Genomic DNA, 19,517 nt, shown 5'->3' with positions numbered 1-19,517 from the left:
GGAGGAAAAACTTGACATGACCCACCAATGTGCCGTATCAGAAAGCCAGTCCAAAGAAGCATGGCCAGCAGGTAGAGGGAGGGGATTCTACCCCTCTACTCTACTCTCGTGGAACCCCACCTGGAGTGCTGCATCCAATTCCAGGGCCCCCAACATATGAAGAAGATGGACCTGTTGAAGCAAGTCCAGAGGAGGGCCATAAAAAAAGCTGGAGAGGGACTTTTTACAGGAGTATATAGTGATAGGACAAGTGGGACTGGTTTAAACTGAAAAAAAGTAGGTTTAGGTTAGATATTGGGAAGAAATTCTGTGCTTTGAGGGCAGCGAGACACTGGGACAGGTTGTTCAGAAAGTGGTGGGTACCCCATCCCTGGAAGTGTTCAAAGCCAGATGGGATGGAGCTTTGAGCAACCTGGTTTAGTTAAAGGTGTCCTTGCCTCTGACATCATAGAACCATAGAATTGTTTGGGTTGGAAGGAACCTTGAAGATCATCTAATTCCAACAATTCTGTGATTTGCTTGGCTATGGTGACAGCTGAAAGCTAAGTAGGTATGGTGGACAGGAAGATCAACCAAGAGTTTCATTTGTGGGATGTGTTCAGGCTCAAGCAAGAAGTGCCTGAGCTGCTGTTTGAGCTTAGAGGTTGAAGAGTGAAGGAAGAACTGGTATGAGTAGAAGGCAGGAGAGGATACAAGTGTCAGTAGGAAATTTTCATAAGGGAAGGAAGCTTTACTGCATGATCTTATTCTTTATTGCAATGAGGGGAAATGAAAATCAGGGGAAGGTGCATTAATCAATGAGTGAAATGTGTGTTATGCACTGGTTGGGAAATGTGATGTTTTGTGTGTTAGTCTGCTTGTGCAGTGCTCAGCACAGGTGTCTTAAATCTATGTGTTGGTGGTGAAAGGACTTCTCAACTGTGTTCATAAGAAACATCCATGGGTGAAAATAATACAGTGGTCTGTGGTTTTAATCAAAAATTTATGATAATTGTGCTTTGCTGGTTATTTAGGGAAACAGATGTAGGCCCTGTGGCCATTTCATATTTCTTGATGCAGACCTAGCTAACAGACAAACAGTGCTGAAAATTGTTGGCCTATTGAATTAATTGGCAGAAATCATTTTGCAGCTCTAATTCTCTGAGGGACATTTGAAAAATCTCAACAGCCCATACTACAGCTGCTAGCTTTTCCCCTATAGTGTACAGAGGGGAATTGAAGCATCTTCATGGGAAAATCTGATTAGCAATGTGGTCACTTAATTAAGGAGTGAATGATCTTTTCTTTTTGCTGCTGACTTTCCTTTATCTTTCTTTTATTTTAGTGGGTTTTTTTATTTTTTTTCATTGTTTTTTGTTTTGTTTTGTTTTGTTTTTTATGAAGGGATGACAGTGCCTTCAGTCTCAATCTTCGGATAGTGTGAATTGGTCCACATCTGTCCATACAACTGAGCTGGTTAATTTTCACCAGCAGAGACTCTAACTTCCCAAGTGCAAGAGCTCTGGTGGGGGAGGGAGAAATACTGCCTGAATCTTTGGGAGAATGGTTAAGACTTGGTCCCGGATCACTGGATTCAGAGACAGTTTTGTCATTTGACTTCAGTCAGATCAGGATCAGAAGCTCTGAACAAGGGCATCCTGAAAATGTAACTTTTGGTCTATCAGGATAAGTAGGAAGAGTTCTTCTGCAACGTTGCATATTGATGTCAGTAATATAATTAAAAAAAAAACAACAGAGATATTTGAAAGGAAGTTCAGACTCTTTGCTTAAAAAATGAGAAAAAGGGAAATATACATATCAGTTGCTGCAGTTGTGATAAATTCAGAAGCAAAAGCCTGAAATTATGGTTTGCTTATTAATGTTATATTTCTTTGGCACCTAGAGAAAGTTATTGCATGAGGTCCTGTACCAAAACATACTGTGAAATATTTCTCTGCCCTGTACAGCTCTCAGATTAAACTCCCCCACCACCAACCCCCCAAAATCCCCCCACCTCAACACCACCCCCCCAACCCCCCGAAGAAACAGAAGCAGAAACTAACAAACCCATCCAGTTTAGGAAAATAGAAATCTAAATCTTGGAATCTTTCTGCTTTTATAGTTGCTGTAATAGGATAAAGTTAAGATTTTACCCTTATATCAGTACTTGGTTCAAATACTTGGATTATTAAAGAGCTGCAGTCTTTCTAAGAGCTGGGTGGTGTGGTGTGGACTTCCCAGTACATATGACCTCATTCTCTTTAGGGAGGAAGGAATGGAGGAATAGGGGATAGAAAGGACAAAGTCTCTATTCGCTTCAAGGGACAGAAAGGTTTACTCTTTCAAGTAAAGCCAAAACCTGTGTTTTGCCCACAAGTACTGCTTGTCCTCTTTGGGCTGCTCATGTTCTCCAGCTAGAAACTTGAAGTCATTTTGTGTGTGGTTCTCCACTTCACTTTTTAGACACATTTAATGGTTTCTGATTATTAGATGTAGAGCCTTTAGAATTAAAATGAATTACTCTGTATTGATCACTGTGGTTGTGGCACTATGTTAAGGTATGAATGTGTCCTCAAGAGTAAGGACTATTTGCCTATCCTGTGTTCTTAAAATGGTGTTGCCCCATAGGCTTTGTAGGAAGTAGGGTTTGAGCTTAAGACTATTGACTGTAGGTAGAATCACTTCAGAGATAATGGTTGTATTATTAGTGTAATAACAGAGGTAAAACTGGATAAAGAAAATGAGTGGGGGCTTAATACTGCATTTAGTGAAGAGTAAGCAGAATCAAGCAGAGGCTTGACAATATCGGTGGATGATATTATTAAATTTGTAATGAAAAGTCTTAGAAAATATATTAGCTGACATGCCCAAGGACAGTCTCTGTAGAATTTGAAAGCAGAGGAGGGAGCTTGGTGATTCTTGGAACAGCCAACAGCAGTGTAGAGTTAGGGGACTGGGAAATGTTTTTTAAAATTAGAGAGGCCTGTAGGAAGGCCAGAAAAATTGATCATGTAGGACTTTAATTACCAAGATATCGATTAAAATAATAAGTATGCACAAATTAAGAAAGGGTACATAGTGTAAGACTGCTTCCTTAAGCTGTTTGTGAGCTTGCACAGCCACACACTCTCTTGGATTCAGCCCTGGGCAACTGAGCCAACTCTGGTGGAGAGGATCTATGGAGCACCCTAATGTCGGACTGGGAAGGATGAGGAGTGCTTAGGGAAGGATAGAGGTTTGTTGCTTTGTTTTTTTGAGGTTAGTAAAGGGCAATTTTGAGGAAATGTGTCTAAGGAATTTCTTCTCATTATGAAAATCTCTATCTGTAAAACTGAAAAATAACTGTCTTTTCCTTAGAGAGAATGTAATTAAAATGTGTCCTGGTAAAGTCTACATCGGCTAAAGGCTGATGGGGGTAAAGTCAGTATGAAATTAGCATGAAGTATTAAGCAGCTACTTTCTTAAGCTGTAGCATAATCAGTGCAGTAAGGAGCAGGATAGAGTGACACACAGAAATGAAAAAGACTATAAAGTTAAATTTCTGTTCAATTTATCAAAATATTTTTTTTGCATGTCATTTCTCTTTTAGCCATTCCCTTTTCTAGATCACACTTTTAGAGCTACAAATGTTTTAACAGGACAGGTGAAGATGGTTATAACAGGATATGTTGAGGATATGTAATGGAGTATTATAGGTTGTGCTCCACAGGATTTATAGGTATCTTTTTTTCATGAAAACACTTTGCTTTCTTTTTTCTGACTTTCACAATGGTCCAGAGTAGAAGTGTTGGAGGACTGAGGTGAATTATAGAGAAACAGTCTTAGTTTTACTGTCCACTAGCAATAATAACTAGCCAGGCTTGAAGCGAGGAAGCAAACCATGTCTTTTCAGCAGAAAAACTATCCTACCTCTTAAGGAGGATACAAAGAATTCCTACTCACAACAGGTCCTGGAGGAAAGAAGTTACATTCTGAGGCGCAAGGGAATAGTCATCTTATTAGAGGCATTTTTTTGGGGGGAGAGAAAAAAAATAAAATCATCACTTTTATTCCCCCCTATATTCATAGTGCAGTAAGGGCCAGAGAAAGCAGCTACAAGAAAAATGAAGCAAATTAGAAAAAAAGCTGGGACAGAACTCTTCAGTAATGTTTTTATTATCTATTTTCCATAATGAAATAATGGAAATAAGCTTTATTTAGAAAATCGTTTTCTTAAGTTGCTGGAATAATCAGATAATTTGCAGTAAAGCAAATGGCCTGCTTCAAATAAACCACAACTATTCAATATAACCAACATACAAGCCCATGTTTAATAAGAAACAAAGTTAGAATTATTGATGTCTTGGTTCCAGTGTTTTTTTGTTTGTTCATTTTCAATAAATGCATTAGGTATTCTAATCAGTCAAATGTGATGAATGGGAAAATGCAAGAAATGAGCCACGTACTATATTTTAAAAATACTATTTATCTTAAAGTTGATTTTTAAGGAAAAGAAAATGGGGCTTTCTATGTAGCACCCATATTAAAGAAAGAACCCTAATATAAATTAAGTCTCTTTTTAAGGGATATGCTTTGGTTGTATTTGTCAAATAAGCTGGTCAATGTGAAAACAATCTACCAAATGGTGGCTGTGGGGTGAGGTGGAGATCAGGGAGGAAGGCTTCCCTCTCAAATGCTGTGGAAGATGTCATTTTAGTTCTGTCATCTGCTGAATGGACATACATTTCATAAAGTGCTCTCCTTATTATGTTCCCATATGGCTGCTCTTACTCTCCTACCAAAGCTATTTCAATTTATATAACATACTTTGTCCCCCTCATTGGATTGCTGGTGAACCCTGAGAGTGTTACCTCCTGTGAGAATAGCCAGGTGCTCTGCATAAGCACATGCTCAAACCCCTCCCCTTCATGTTTTACTCCTCTGCACAGGCATGTGGACAAAACACCTTACCCTCGTACTCCATGACACAACTTTCAGCATTAATCTGGTCCCATGCACCCTCTGTACAGAAGAGCAGTGAAGTGTGTTTCTACAAATCCATCCATTCCTCCTTCCAAAACCACAGGCTGGGTCACCACCTGCCTCCCACAAGCAGAAGTTAAAGAAAGTTGCAGAGGAGCAGGAAAGGATATCATACCCTGATATCTTTCTCTGCTTTCCTTGGCTGGCAGTAGTGATGTGCACCCTGTTGTCCTGAGCTCTTCATTTGCCTGTTGCTTCTACAGCAACCTGACAAGCTCATGCTGTGGGTGAGTTAAAGCTGGCCAAACTGAGCATCCTTTCTCTTTGTTGCCCAGGTGATATAAAACAAAACCTTAAAGTGTAGATGTTATTTCTTAGTGATCCTAATAGATACTTCTTCCTCTGTATGCCTTCTGATTATATAAGTGGCTAGAGCTGCCCTTCTATCTTTCCTAGCCTCCTTTCTCCACTCTTGCAAGTTCATGTGCTTCCCTAGCTTTCAGCTCCTGGTGAAGAACAGATATGCTGGGGCTACCCATCTGTAATGGGGCTACCTTCACTTACATCTCCAGTACAAGCTCCTCATTTCTTGAATCTGGGTTGCTGCTGTTGAGGACTGTATTTAGTCTCTCAGCCCCAGCCCCATGGGGCCAGGTGAAGTTTTTTCAATCTCTTGCTTCAGAAAATTATGAAAGAACAGGGGAAATCACTTTGAGCGAGTGGATAGATATTCAGGGCAGGAATGCTAAAATCAAGTAGAGAAAAATATTTAGTGGATATGGATCGTTTTTTTGCTATTTCAGCCAGTCCCTGCCTGTCAGTTATTCCTGTGGCACAGAGAACATAAACCAAAATTAGTACTTTGAAGTTAGGGTAGGGCTGGCAATTTAAATCAATTGAGAATCTGCTCTCTGTTTTATGACCAACAAAATGTTAGCTTGATTCAGACATGCTTACTGAGCCCCTCAGCTTTCAATGTGAAGTTCTTGTGGCAGATAATGGCTGGAAGTTTTTGCTGGCTTCTGTGAGGGAAAGGGAGGAGTTCTCCTGATCTTTTAAATTTAACAGAAAAATCACAGAAGCAGCAAGGTTCAAAGTTATAAAACCTTTTTAATATCCAACAGCTATGTAATTTTGTCCTTATTAAAGACATTTGCCTAATTTTTATGTAAATAGCCACAACCTGGTGGTCACTGTAATCCAACAACATTACTGCTGGCAAACAAGGGATTAAGAAGAAAATGCTGTATTGAAATTAAAGCTGTAGGGCCTGATAGAGCTAGGTTACCATTAAATTCTATAGATACTGTATCCTTCTTGCCAGCTCCATTGCACTTTAATCCAATGCTCAGGGTTTATTATAACTAAAAAGTACTTCTTTAATCCTTTTTTCACACACTGCAATGTAAACCTTGATGCTGATAATCCACCAAGGTTTGTGCATTTGTTAGATCTCCACTTCATTAAATTACCAAATTTTATTGGCAGCAGAACAAGGTGGCAAAATGTCAGCATGGCTTTACAAAGCCAGCAGTTGCTCACTTTTAAAGATGAATATGATCTCTATGAATGCCTGTTTACTACATTTCAGCATCAACATGTAGAAAGTGATGGGGGGATGGGAGGAACTCCACAGCAGACTTTCAAATTCCAGTGACATGTATTTTTCTCAATCAGCATTCTACTGAGCCAAGAAACCAGGGGATATGGGTTTACAAGGACATAGAGTCTGAACTCCATTGCTAGACATCTTGGGATTTGTCAAGTTTGCACTTTGTTAGTGATATCATATGGTCTTTGAGTGTTCATCAGTATTGTGGCATTTGATATTGCAAACACGTGCCAAAAGAAACAGAAGTCCAACATGAAACAGTGGAATCAAAGCTGCATATGTTTTCTAGTGGTTGATAAAGTGTTTTCCCCCAGCCATCTAAGAATCTGATCTGCAGAGGCTAATCTCTGGAATTTGTGATGATGTTCCTGGTCCCCAATCAGTGTTATATTTCATGTACATTGTGCTGCGGCTTTCTTGGGTTGAGGAAAGGAACTACTCAGTGTAATATAATGTCAGTAGCAGGACTGAGGATCCTTATATATATTAAGGTTCATCCCTGAGGGGCATTGGTGCAATTCTAGTTTGGATGTTGATCATTTAAATTCTTGAATCAAAGCTTTTGCCATTTTCTTTTTCTTTTCAATCCAAAATGCCCTATGGTTCGAACCCATTCCTTCAAATAGGCTCTTTTGGTTGTCCTTAGGGCAAATAACCACTACACAATGAATTCTACTAAACCAAAATGCATGCTGGGAAGTACAAAAGAGAAACTTTATAAGGAGTCTGTTTAAACCAATATGGGATCTAACACCCCATGTTGGGACAAGATTTTTTTGTCCCTAGAATAACTAAAGAAGTCTCATTTTTAACAGTGCTTGAGAAGTACAGGAGACAATAATTAGTCACACTTCACTTGGATTCCTCAGGAATGTCTTTGTTTAGTTTTAATACAACTGATTTCAGTTGTGATGAGGCAGAACACATACCTGAATGGAACAAAAGCAGTCTCAAGAGAAACCTGAAACGGGATTTACATTTTATGGGGTTTAACCTTATGGCTCCTAGGAGGAATGAATCATGCTTCTGTGAGAAATGACCTAACCTGATCTCTTGTTTGGCTGGAACTGCAGAACTGGAAAGGAATGCAGTGGATGCAGAACATAGGCTTTGCAAGTATAGTCTGTTTGTTTGTTTTTTTTTTTAATTATACACACACGTGCACACACACACATATACATACATACACACATATACATATATATATATGTAAACCCTATCTATAGTTTTCTTTGAGCTTTGTTCTTGAACAATTTATTTCCATTTACCAGCACCCCAGTGCTGTTGCTTGGTGAGAGCTACTAGACTGACCTGCCATTTCCAAAGGCCAGGGTATAAGTAAAGAGCAACGTACAAGAGTTGAAGAAATGCACATAAAGCTGCTGTGTAAGTTTGCATCAACTGTGCTGAGACATTTAAGTTCTGTAAACTGTATGTTGGCAAGATAAAGACCAGGAATGTGAACAATTATATTAGGTTTAAAAAGAAGTTTCTACTAGAAGGACAATTGGGTGAACAAATGTTCTCACTCTCAAAATTATTAGTTTTAATAGAGATGTATGATAAACTGTAGTTATCTAGTGACTTAGTCTATGTAAAGGCATAACACGTACATAAAATGCAGCTATAATAAGGGACAACACTGCAGGAATGGAGGGGTAGATTAAGTGCCTTAAATTATGTATATTCATCTTACCTTGAGAGGAGATATGAACTAGATGACTTTTTGAAGTCCAAACTATTTCTATGTAAGTCTATGAATTTCCATTATTTTCAGTGCTTTTTATGGGGAAGGATGGAAAAGTGCTTTAACTGCAAACTTCTCTTTTTGACTGTGCACATTATGTTTCTTTTGTTGAGGAAACCTAATAATTACCCTGAAGATCAAATCTATTGTCTGTCATTACTAGTACTTCTTGAAGTTCTGAACATAAATAATGCTAATGAGTTTACATGGGATATTATCTGCTAATAAATTCGGTAGTAGAGTGAGTATCACAACTACATATACTGAAAATAACATAACTTGAAAAAATTAAGATAGACATAGTGGTACTCTTATCCAGTTCGGTGTGATCCAAATGCAACGGTCCTATTATGGCACATCGTTCTCGTCATACCTTATTAAATATAGAAAATGGCTACTCAGAACTCTTAGATTATTTGTGTGATCCCCTCTGTTTCTTGAGTGGATCCCATGTGAAGCCACTTGGGATTTTCCTGCATTCTGTTTTTCTCTTTTTTTTTCAAATAGAGAGGCTAGTTCACCAGAAGGTTGTACAGTGGTGTAGTGCATGTAATAAGAAGGGAAATTTTCTTAAGCAAATTTGTTGTTTTAAATGACAGTGTAAAATATATTGTTACTAGATTTGACATTGTCTTTCCAAGCAGTGTGTGCTTAGGTATGAATGGGATGGTGCTGTCCCATTCATACCTAAAAGGAAGTATGTTCTCTGCACCAAAAAAAGTCTGAAGGGCTTTACAGCTGAGACAGTGAATTTAGTATAGAGGATTCAGCTTTGCATGTTACAAATAAAATTACCTGTAGTTTTGCTAGTTGGGATAAAAATTCATAAGGGAGGTTAGTATGTATGCTCCAAGGGCATAAGCCAAACAGTGACTGCCTGAAATGGGCCTGAAATTGGTCCACAGCGGGGGATAGCTCTGCCTAACTGTCCAGTGAAGGCCTTTTATCCTTTCTTTGGAATCACTTAGACCTGTTTACTCTCTGAGTTGAGATAGAAGTATGTGTTGACCATTGATCTCATCTACTCTGGCAACTTCAGTGTGGGAGTCATATCTGGTAAAACAATGACAGTGTGTTTTCAGAATATGTCAGTTTATATGTTTTGACTGTGGGGGCTGAGAAGTACCTTGAGTGATTAATACAAGATTGGACTCAGAGGTGTAAAAATAGCCAGCGCTGGGATTAGCCCTAGCAAGCAGCAGTTTTTGGGTATGGAGTGGCAGGGCACAAACCAAAAACACACGGCAGGGGAGAGGGAGATCCAGAACTCTTAGCTCCTCTGTCTCATGTTTTTCTCCCCTGTTCTCATATTGGTATGGGATCTAGCAGTAAATCTGACCCTGATTAAGGGGTATTTGTCTAATCACATGCTCCTGGGAATACAAAAGAGACAAAACTGGGGAACTTGGATCTGCTTCCTAATCTTATCCTAGCCTGTAGGGAAGAGTAATCAGCTTTAGGTCCGAATCAGCAGCAGGGTACTTTTCCTTCCATGCTGGCTCAGTTCTACTGGCTGATAACCAAAAGTGCAAAGAGGCGGGATCATATGTGTGGTCCCTTATCTTGGGCTTTTTTTTTTCTCATGGTCTCTGTTGCTTTGCAATTGTTGCCTTTTGGGTGCAGGCCCTGTCATAGGGGAAGGCATCTGAAGTTCTCAGCCCCCATCTGTTTCTTCCTGCTTGGCAGAAGGCACTGTCCTACTCTAAAGCAAGGATTCTTGTCCAGAGATAATTTTAGCTCCCACCCTTTTAGGAACTGCTTATTAAACTCTGTACAGCCTTTTCTGGTCTCTGTGGATTTGAATCTGTATAAAACAGCATAAAGTAATATCAGATGAGGACAATACAGGTTGTATTCTTGGGACTCATGAATGGAAGAGACTCTAAAACAAATGGTGTCATGGCAAAGAATAAACCAAAATAAATATGTACCTGCTCTGCTGTTATTTTTTTTGTTGTTTGTGTTTTTTTTTTTTTTTTTTTTTTTTTTTTTTTTTGTTGTTTTGTTTTTTACCACTGTGAGAGACAAGGTACTGGGCTGGCTGGATTTTTGGTCTGACATGATACCGACCATCCTCAGTAATGTCCTTAATGTTCAAAAATACTCCAAAAAAAAAATAGTGTTTGGTTCAGCAATAATATTTAATGGCTGTGGTAATCAACACTAAACAATTACTATTTTTTTTTTGGTTGACAAATATCTAAAATCTCAGAGGCAATTTCACTCTATGTTTGTGACTATGGGAGATGTTCCCCCTTTTTGGGGGTATAAGGGAATATATGGGACCAGATTTCTTTTGTGCTGTTTTGACTAGGAAGAAAATGTTACACGTAAATCTAAGGTAAAGCTTTGACCACTGAAAAGAAATTATGGCTGTTTGCTGCTGTCCAGGATTAAATTGGTGGGTTTATTTGCATAAGTGAGGTTAAATACATGCACTACTGCCAAGGTCTGAATTTGTTCCACTTACATGTATATATTTATGCATATTATGGTCTCTCAAGTTGGATGTGTAGGGTGTGTATATCTATATGGTGTAAGTGCATATATGCATTTCTACAATCACATATACACATCCTATATATGCATGTATGTGTAAAGTGATAATTTATCATTGCCAAGTATGTACAATGCTTAAAAACAAATCCATCAATACAGGTGTTTGACTCTTTTATCAGTCCTGCCACAGAACCTCTTTCCTGGATGGGAGAAATAATGAGGGAGAAAAAGGTGCTATTCATAGAAAATGGATAGCCAAAACAAAGTTTCATAAAATGAGGTTTTCCTCACTTTTCATTAAACTTCTGCCATTTTAAAATATACATATTTTTCCCCAGAAAAAGGTGTGTTTTTCTAAAAGCTTCTTAAATGCTACTCTTTCTTATTCCACTCTTCAAAGAGCAGCAGCCACGCTATCCCTCTTTTCAACTTCAAACTGTGCTGCTCTGTCAGTCCAGCACAGTGAGAGTGCTTTGAACCTGAGAAGAGAATCTAGCTCCTTTTTTTGGAACCTTGAGAAGGACTTTTTGAGAGCGCTGCAATTAGCATTTCCTTTTCACCCAATGCACCTTTCTTGACTTTTGTAAAAGTAAACTAAATAATAATAAACATATATTTACATGTGGCTCCCTTGGGTCCCGCAGAGACACCCTTTGTTCATACTTTACAGGGATTTTTGGGTCCTATTATTTGGACCTTTAGCCAGATGTTGTGGTATCTACGAAACTTTTCACAGGCTGCTGACTTTATGTGGGGCAAGTGTGAACTGACTTTGGTTTTCTCTCAGGGATAACTTTATTCTACACAGAGTAAAAGGATTTGGTAAATGTCAAAGGAAGGAGCCACAAGCCATATTAATCTTGCTTGCTATACAACCAGACCCTTGGTGGCTTTTATTCTTGGTGGCCCACCTTGGTTGCAGCAATGTGAACTCTGAATGCCAACAAGGCACCAGGCAATTTAAGCAAAGTCGAGCTCCACAGTTGCATCCTGCTCTGTACTTGCACTTTGCCCCAGGTGATTTGACAGCAAGGGATCAATGGCTGCAGTCTGGATAAGGTCCTAAATGAGGCCTTAAGGGGTGTAAGTGCTGGAGTGGAAAGCAGAGGAAATGTGCTGCTGCTTTTCCTCTGACTATAAATAGCCAGGTCATCAGTACAAACTTTGTGGATGTCTGACACCAGCATTTTGAACTGATCTGTGGAACACCACTGAGCATTCTGAAGAACACTCTTTTTTTCCTTTTTTGTTCTAGAAATTTGCCCCTGCCAGCTTCATGTGAAATGTGGGGCACGCTGCAGGTAATGTCAAAGACACCATATTAGTTTCATTTATCTGAAGTACTTGGTGGTCCAGGTCTCAGCCCACAGAGAAGTCCTTGCACTGTCTCACCAGAAGGAGAACCCTGTGGGCTGCAGTGAATGGCTGGGGTTTTTTTGGGGAGGGAACCACTGCTGAGGTCACATGTGTGTCCTGTAGGAGACTTAGACCCCAAACCACTGGTACAGCAGAGGAAATGAGCTACTGCTTTTGGTGTAAGTGAGGACGCTGAAATCAGCCAGACTGAACGGGACAAGGATGTGCCATGTTATTGGGGTGCCTCTGTGACTTGTAAAAACACCTGTGGGAAAAAAAGGTACTTAAAAATGACCTCACCAAGGGAATGTCTATAAATATAAAAACCTTAAGAAACAGAGAATTCTAAAGTAAGCAGCATCTGCATTTTCCTTGAAACTGTATCTTTTTATCTGTGCCTCTCCTAGCAAGTAAATATTTCCTGGTCTATAAACACCTCCGCGTTTACAACACACTTCTTAGGCAATAACTTGCCCAAATATCCTGTGGTAAGACAAAATCCTTCAAGTGTAAAGGATTTGTTAATGGAAATTGGTTCAATCAAGCTTTCCTTTCCACCACTGTCCCCCTCCCCACCAGCACATGCACAGACTAAGCAGAGTTGCTTCTCTACAGTAATATGAATTTTGAGTTGTTGATAAATACAAACAGGTTAACAACTAACATCAAAGGTTTACCAGATTAAAGTCAAAGGAAGATGGGATTTTCAAGGGCTTGAATAAACAAAAAGGGTGAGATTCTTAATTATCTTTCTAATACAAGACTCGGTAGGCTTAAATGAACAGAGGAGCAAACATCATTCTGTGCACTAACCTCCACACTACTGGGTTGCTTACTGTAAGTCAGTTAAAGGCTACATAAGGAATGAAAGATAAGGCAAATAGGTATGTCTGTAAAGTGAGAGATCACTAAAAAAAGGTGACTGTTGTGTTTGATGTAGTAAGAGGTGGAGGAAAAACTAACTATAGCTTAATGGGCATAGCAGATTCTGAGACATATATGGCAATTATTAGTCATACTATTTGAATCTGAAAGGGCATCAGTTCAAAGGAGTGCTTAGAAAGGCTCAGGCTGGAAAAAGCAAGCTATTAAATCAGCTCTGCTCCTCCGGGTTCATGTGAGGTTTTTTCCCCCTTTTCCTGAAAGTCTTAGGGTACTTTTTGAGAAGAGTATGATGAAATTTCACAAGTGTTGCAAGAAGGATAAGATTTGTATGTATTACTATTGTAGAGATTTTTAATTCTCTCTAAAAAAGCCAAATTTACCTGTTGTTAATATAGTCATATTGACAATAGGACATGTACCACCTGCTTCTATGAGATTAAGATAGTTTAAACAAAACCGCACAAAATGTATCAGATATTTATGAAGAGCATAATTTCTAATCTTCTCTCCACAATTGTGCTGTCGCTGAGTAATACAAAGAGGAACCATATAAATTTAGAGATGAAGTAAAAAAAAGCCCAAACACTGAATTTAACCCATCATCACATATTGCTCATACTTGAGTTGAAAACACAAAAGGTGAAAATTGTAATTACATTTGTAATTATTCATGAGATGTAAAAGGCATGGATACCTTTAAAAAACCAAAAAACTATCCTGCTTCAGTTTGACTTCTGAATTTTTCATCTAGTTTCTGTGACTGAGAGGGTAACTAGGAATTATTTTTATAATGAATCCTTCATACTTCTTTTGTTAAGAATACCCAAGGACATCTTTTATTTCTGTCAATAGAATAAGTGCATGTTGGGTGCTAGCTTAGTGTGCATACTCACAAATTTTAAAAAGTATTTAAAGCCACATACTATTCAAGACATGATGTTCTATTGAATAGTTACAGATGAACAAGTGTAAGCAGCTAATATCGACTTTGTTATCACAGCCCATAAAGTAGCTATTGTGCTGTCTTGATTGTATGCTAGGTCAGTGGAATTCGGTGTAAATTGAATGTGGAATGATATAAGTACTATATAAAATAATTGCCAAGAAGCAAAAATCTCAAGTTTTTCCGCTTCTAACTGTTTCACATGTTACTAAGGTATTTCACTTACCTGCTTAGAACTGATTACAGTTGTACTTAGTTTGCTCTACAACTCTGCATTTCTTCTGCCCACCCTTTCCCATACCCTGCCTTTAATTTTCAGAGATTTGTTTTGGTCATCATATTGTTGCCTGTTTTCCCAGTTTGTTGAACATGGTAAGGTTTCTTATACCGCTGTAAAGGAAATTACTTGATCTGTTCAGTGACTTGACATTATGTATTAGTTTATGTCACAGTTTTATCACTCTTATTTTTACTTAATGTTCTTTCACTGGTCTTAGTTGTTCTGAAAGGATACAATTTTATAATTTTTTTGGGGTGGAGGAGGGTGGTTGGGGGTAAAACAGAGAGAATATTCTGAGGTCTAAGCAGTTAACGTGGCAGCCTGGTACCATTTAAGTGTATGGGCTTGTGTCCTAGAATTTCTTCCAGATTTTATATTCATTTTGTCGAAGTGATGTAAACAGGGTTCCATAATTATGTCCATGTGAGAGAACAAAACCTCAGAGACAGATGTACACTGTGCAAAATGGAGCATGCAGCTGAATGTAACGAAGCATGCCATCTTCTGAGATATAGCATAGAGGGCTAGATGTTGGCCAGCTCACACTGTGTACTGCCATACTGCACGTTATTATGAAATCAACTTTTCCTTAGCTTTGTTTTCATTTGTAAGGCAATATAATTTTTTGGTTTATTATCTTCACAGATTCTACCTTATAGCAACAGTTTACTATGAGATGTGTTACATAGGTTTCTGAATGGTTTTGGAATTTTGGAGGTAATAAAATATTTTCTTTTTCTTGATTCCCTATTTTACATCTTAAGAATATGTGTGACTCCACAATTCATTGATCTCAGACTGCAGTATTATTTCCAGTTGGGATGTTGAAATGCTCAATGTTTCACCTGGAGAGCAGCTGTAGGGCTCATGAGAGTTGCATGAATGTGCTGTGTATGTCTCATAGGTAGGTAGAGGACACCATCAAACACCACATTTTCTTGTCTTTTACCTTGCTGATTTTGCACTGACCACTACCAAAGCTTTGTATGCAACAAAGGTAAAGTGTGAGATGTTGATTGCTTCATCTACCATCCCAACAGTCTGTTTTAGCAGGCTGTTCTCACCCTTTTGCCATGATATAATTGTTGCTATGGTGAATTTGGAAAATGTTGGCTATTAACTTGATGCTGAATGAGGCATACTCTCATCTCATTGAATAGAGATTTATCCACATAACTCCCAATAATGTGGAGGTATAGACTTGTTTCTCACCGAGGAAGCTCTGTAGTTTGCAACAGCCTTTGAAATAGCTGTTGAGAGATCCTGTGTCACTGTCATGCCAACCAAATGGAAGGGTTTTTACTTAATGAGGAGAATAATTCAGAGACCTGCCTCTCTCCTGGAAAAGGAGTGGAAAATAGTTCATTCTGTATTTTCCTGTTTGTTAGGGTTTCATAAAATTACTAATGAGAAATGAACTAAAATTACAAATTAAGCAGGTAAGAGTCTACAATTTTGTTTCCATATGAGCTTACTCTTCTGCGATTTCTGTTGCCAAATCAGTAAAACACCCCCATTAGCCTTTTTTCCCCACTTCTTGTGTACCAATGTGGCGAGTACTGAGAGTTTCATGCCAGTCATGTGCTAATGAGGGCAGCATGCAAGCAGTGAGCAAATGTGAGGACTCTTTCACAATTTATGAAGAAAAACACATGTGCTCCTCCATTATGTAGAAGAGCAACTTAGTTATTCTGTGTCTCTGTCCTTCACTTACTGCTGATCATAGGACTCTGGGTATGTAGAGGAGGAGACAACCAGACAGATGGATGAGTTATGAGTGCTATGCCACTCCCTGAGAGAAAGAAATCGTGAAGGCATGAAGTAGCCCAATATTATATTTTCTTTGAAGCCCTGCCTAAAAGGGGCAAAATATTACTAGGACTGTGGAGCCCAGTTGTAATAGAAAGGGGTCTTCGAACTCTCTTGGGAATCTAGGCTAGGCAAAAAGGACAGATTTTGTCCATGAAATTTTTGAAGTTTGGGCAATGTGATGGTGGAAACTGCATTCAGTGGCTCTGTCTCAGAACTCAGACAAGGTCCTCTACTGGGTATCTTAGCGCATATCTCCATGGAGAGACAATCAAAGCCAACTTCTCATTTTGCAAGAGAAGGGATGGCCTATCCCGAAAGAGAGAGAGATATTATCTGTTGCAGTGGTTATAGTGTCTCTTATAAACTGCATATTTCAAATGAGAACAGTGATAAACTGTGTTTAATAATAATGACCCATAATATTTGAAAGGAAGCCACCTAGAAACAAAGAAGAGAAGATGGTGTATGTCTGCACAAGTCAAGTGTGCAAAGAGTCAGTCTTAATTAACTCTGGCAACATGACTGTTGCACAAGTTAACAGGAGGTGTAAGGAGCATCTGCCTGCCTTGTTCTAACTGACACAATGGATATCTTACATTGCAAAAGAGACGGTGCAGATGCTTTAAGTTACAGAGCAGATGTCACCCTTCAGGAAAAGAGAAACTTCAGACATGGCTTTTCTTATAATTGAAAAGCATTGTCAGCTTGGTAGCTTCTTGTATGTTTAAATGACAGATATTCATGCTAGTTGAAAATGAACCCTGCTCAGCAGACATTGGCAATGTTTTTTTATTTCCCCATTTCTCATTTCTAAAAGGCTAGTAGATCATTTCTGTTCATTAGACTTGATAGGAATTAAGCATGGAAAATCAATTTCCTCAGCCTCTTTTCATCTTGGGGCTGTCCCAGGTATTCTGCCTTGAAACTTCTTAGTCAGCCATGGTATGTGGACGTGGTACTGAAAGGTGAAAGTAAAAAATCAAATTTTACCCAAGGAATGCAAGCACCATCTTTTGCCCATTTCCCTTTTTCTCTTGCTAACATCTTACTCTTTTTAGTTGTACCTGTCCAGCATTTGGGATTATTCACAGAAATCTAGGCAAAATGAATGTTAGAGTAGCCCTGAAAACATAAGCTATTCAAACTGTGCTTCTCTATAGTAGAATATACACTATAGAGGAATATGCACAGTTAAAATCATTTGTGTTCAAGGGCAAATTAGCTGAAATATTTCCTTTTTTTTTTTTTTTGGCATCACCAAGCAAAGACATACTTTCTTGCACTCTATCTCTGCATTTACTTACCTATCACATCATCAAGGTAGATTGCTTTTCCCATTATGCATGGTTTTATGAATAATGCTTTAGAGCTACAGTCTGCACAAAAAGGAATCAGTGCAAAGCATTATCTTGCTAGTATGTACAAAATACACCTTTATGCCAGTGTGAGAATTTGTTTCAATTTTGAGTCCCATGCTATCTCAAGAGGCAGGGTCCTACAGCATGGCTCTCTGGTGAATGATGCTGCATGGAAATGCAAAATGAGATAAAATGTTTTTGTCAGATGAAGTTGAATTGTTGTGAGTTTCAATTAACAGTATTTTTTCTCTGTCCTGGAATGTGTAGATCTGAATTTCATGAAGATGAATTTGAATTTTTACAGCACTTGAAAAGCTGAATTTTATCACCTACTGTCTAAACATTTAGGTTAAAAAAATACTGATTTGCTGTCTATGTTGTTGCTCATTGGCAAACAGTGTAGCAAAGGGATGAGGTGGGTCTCAATTACTTCAGGATCATTGTGTAAATTTCGTAAAAAGCATTGCAAAGTTAATTGTGTCATTTTCATGGTGTAATTTAATTACATTAATGATATTTAAAGCCTTTACTCCAAATTCCAAAAACTCTAAAGCCAGAACACTGTCTTCTTGCATGCCTACATGTGTCCAGAAGATATCAAACATGCAAATATTGATGACATCATCTTAACAAAGCATTTACTAAGGTGTCTTTTTTTCAGGGCTCCTCCTCCTTGGATTCTAGAGAGAGATGCCTTTTTCACCCTGCTATTTAGCAAGTTTTGGACTAAATTGCACAAGATGTTGTACCCATGTTCTATTCTAATAAATTACATGAAATATGAAGAAATTGTAGATAGAAAAATGTATTTTATTTTGGTTTTGAGAAAACAGTTGCAGTGAAAAATGTGTGCCCTATGGAAAAGTAGTTTTAAAAGCTAGACAGTGTTTGTCTCTAGTATCTGGCTGCATTGAAGGGGTCATGCTGTTGTCTAAAGGTCTAGCTGCATCATTGCCAACAAATGGAAGACTGGAGCTGGATGTAGGTAAGTGCAGGTGAAGTCCCTGAAGGGCAGGCCCCAAAAGAAGACAGCCTAAGAATCATCAAGTCTGGAAGATAAGGCATTAGGTTTGCATTTCATGTGGTTCTTTCTAGAAAATGATTTTCATAATAAAGTTGGCATCAGGAAAGGTATTTTTTTGTCTTGGTGTTTTGCTGAGGACAGGAAGAGGACAGCAATATTGTTACAAGTTATGGAAATATGAATGTGTGTATTGCCAACTTCAAGCTTCAAAAAGCACAAGCCAAGCATCATAAAATCCTGACACTACTTCAAGTATTTTTAAAAAATTCACACATGTTCTGTTCTTAACACTTCCTTTCTAATGAAAGTTTTCACTTGACTGTGAAATCTGGGGCTTTAGGAAAGATGGAAAGATACCAAGACAAATTACAAGTATTCTGTTGGGAACTGGTAGCGTTATCTGTAATAACACAGCAATGACTGCAGCTAAACAAGTTATCTTGCTTAGTTACCTAGTAAGTTAGGTTAGTTTTCCTTTATTTTGGTTTTAACTATTCAGTTAGGTCAGAAGCTATCATAAGGGAAGGTACTATGGCAGAACTCTTAATTCTGAAGCGTTTCTGAAAAATCTGAAAACTGTGTAGTATTACAAGGCAAAAATGTAGAAAGAGAAAGGAATAGAAATCCTATTTCCAGCAACTGGAAGAGAAAAGCGCATTTTGTCTGGAAAAATGTCTGAGATAACACTGGTTTGATTTTTGACTTTTAGAAATCACAGACTCGGGTTGGCACCAATCCTGAATTTCCACCTGCAGAACTCAATCAAAGGACTCTGCAAAGCGCAGTAACTGTTTAATTTCTAAGTCTTATTGAATAATGTTGAGGTTGCTTTGAACTCCAGCCTTTGGAAACATTTGTGACAGAAAGAGTGACAAAAAAAAATAGTTCTTAGTATATGAAAGTATCCTGCTGCTTACCCAGTTTTGCAGGAGTTTTTGTTAAAGCCCAGGCAGATTATTTGGAAGAACATTGGCTAAAGATGTTGGTTTGTATATGTATTTGTTTGCTTTAACTAATTTGGTGTCATAGTTTCCTTGAGTAATAATTGTTCATAAGTATA

General features: G+C 38.4%; 1 long non-coding RNA gene across 2 annotated transcripts; it reads left to right on the top strand.

Moving 5' to 3' along the window:
• Positions 1–498: 498 nt before the first annotated feature.
• On the top strand, positions 499–18,203 carry LOC108494621. 2 transcript variants are annotated; one of them, XR_001873918.1, is made up of 4 exons: positions 499–666; positions 12,055–12,100; positions 14,909–14,980; positions 18,095–18,203. It is a non-coding gene; the product is annotated as an uncharacterized LOC108494621 (long non-coding RNA). The 2 variants fall into 2 exon arrangements; XR_001873919.1 differs by lacking the exon at positions 18,095–18,203 and adding an exon at positions 15,168–15,261.
• Positions 18,204–19,517: the final 1,314 nt, after the last annotated feature.

Source organism: Lepidothrix coronata, unplaced genomic scaffold, assembly GCF_001604755.1.
Source record: "Lepidothrix coronata isolate B3197 unplaced genomic scaffold, Lepidothrix_coronata-1.0 Scaffold26, whole genome shotgun sequence".
Classification (NCBI taxonomy): Eukaryota; Metazoa; Chordata; class Aves; order Passeriformes; family Pipridae; genus Lepidothrix; species Lepidothrix coronata.
The sequence above is the reverse complement of the archived record's forward strand: the minus strand, read 5'-3'. Positions and strand labels throughout refer to the sequence as shown.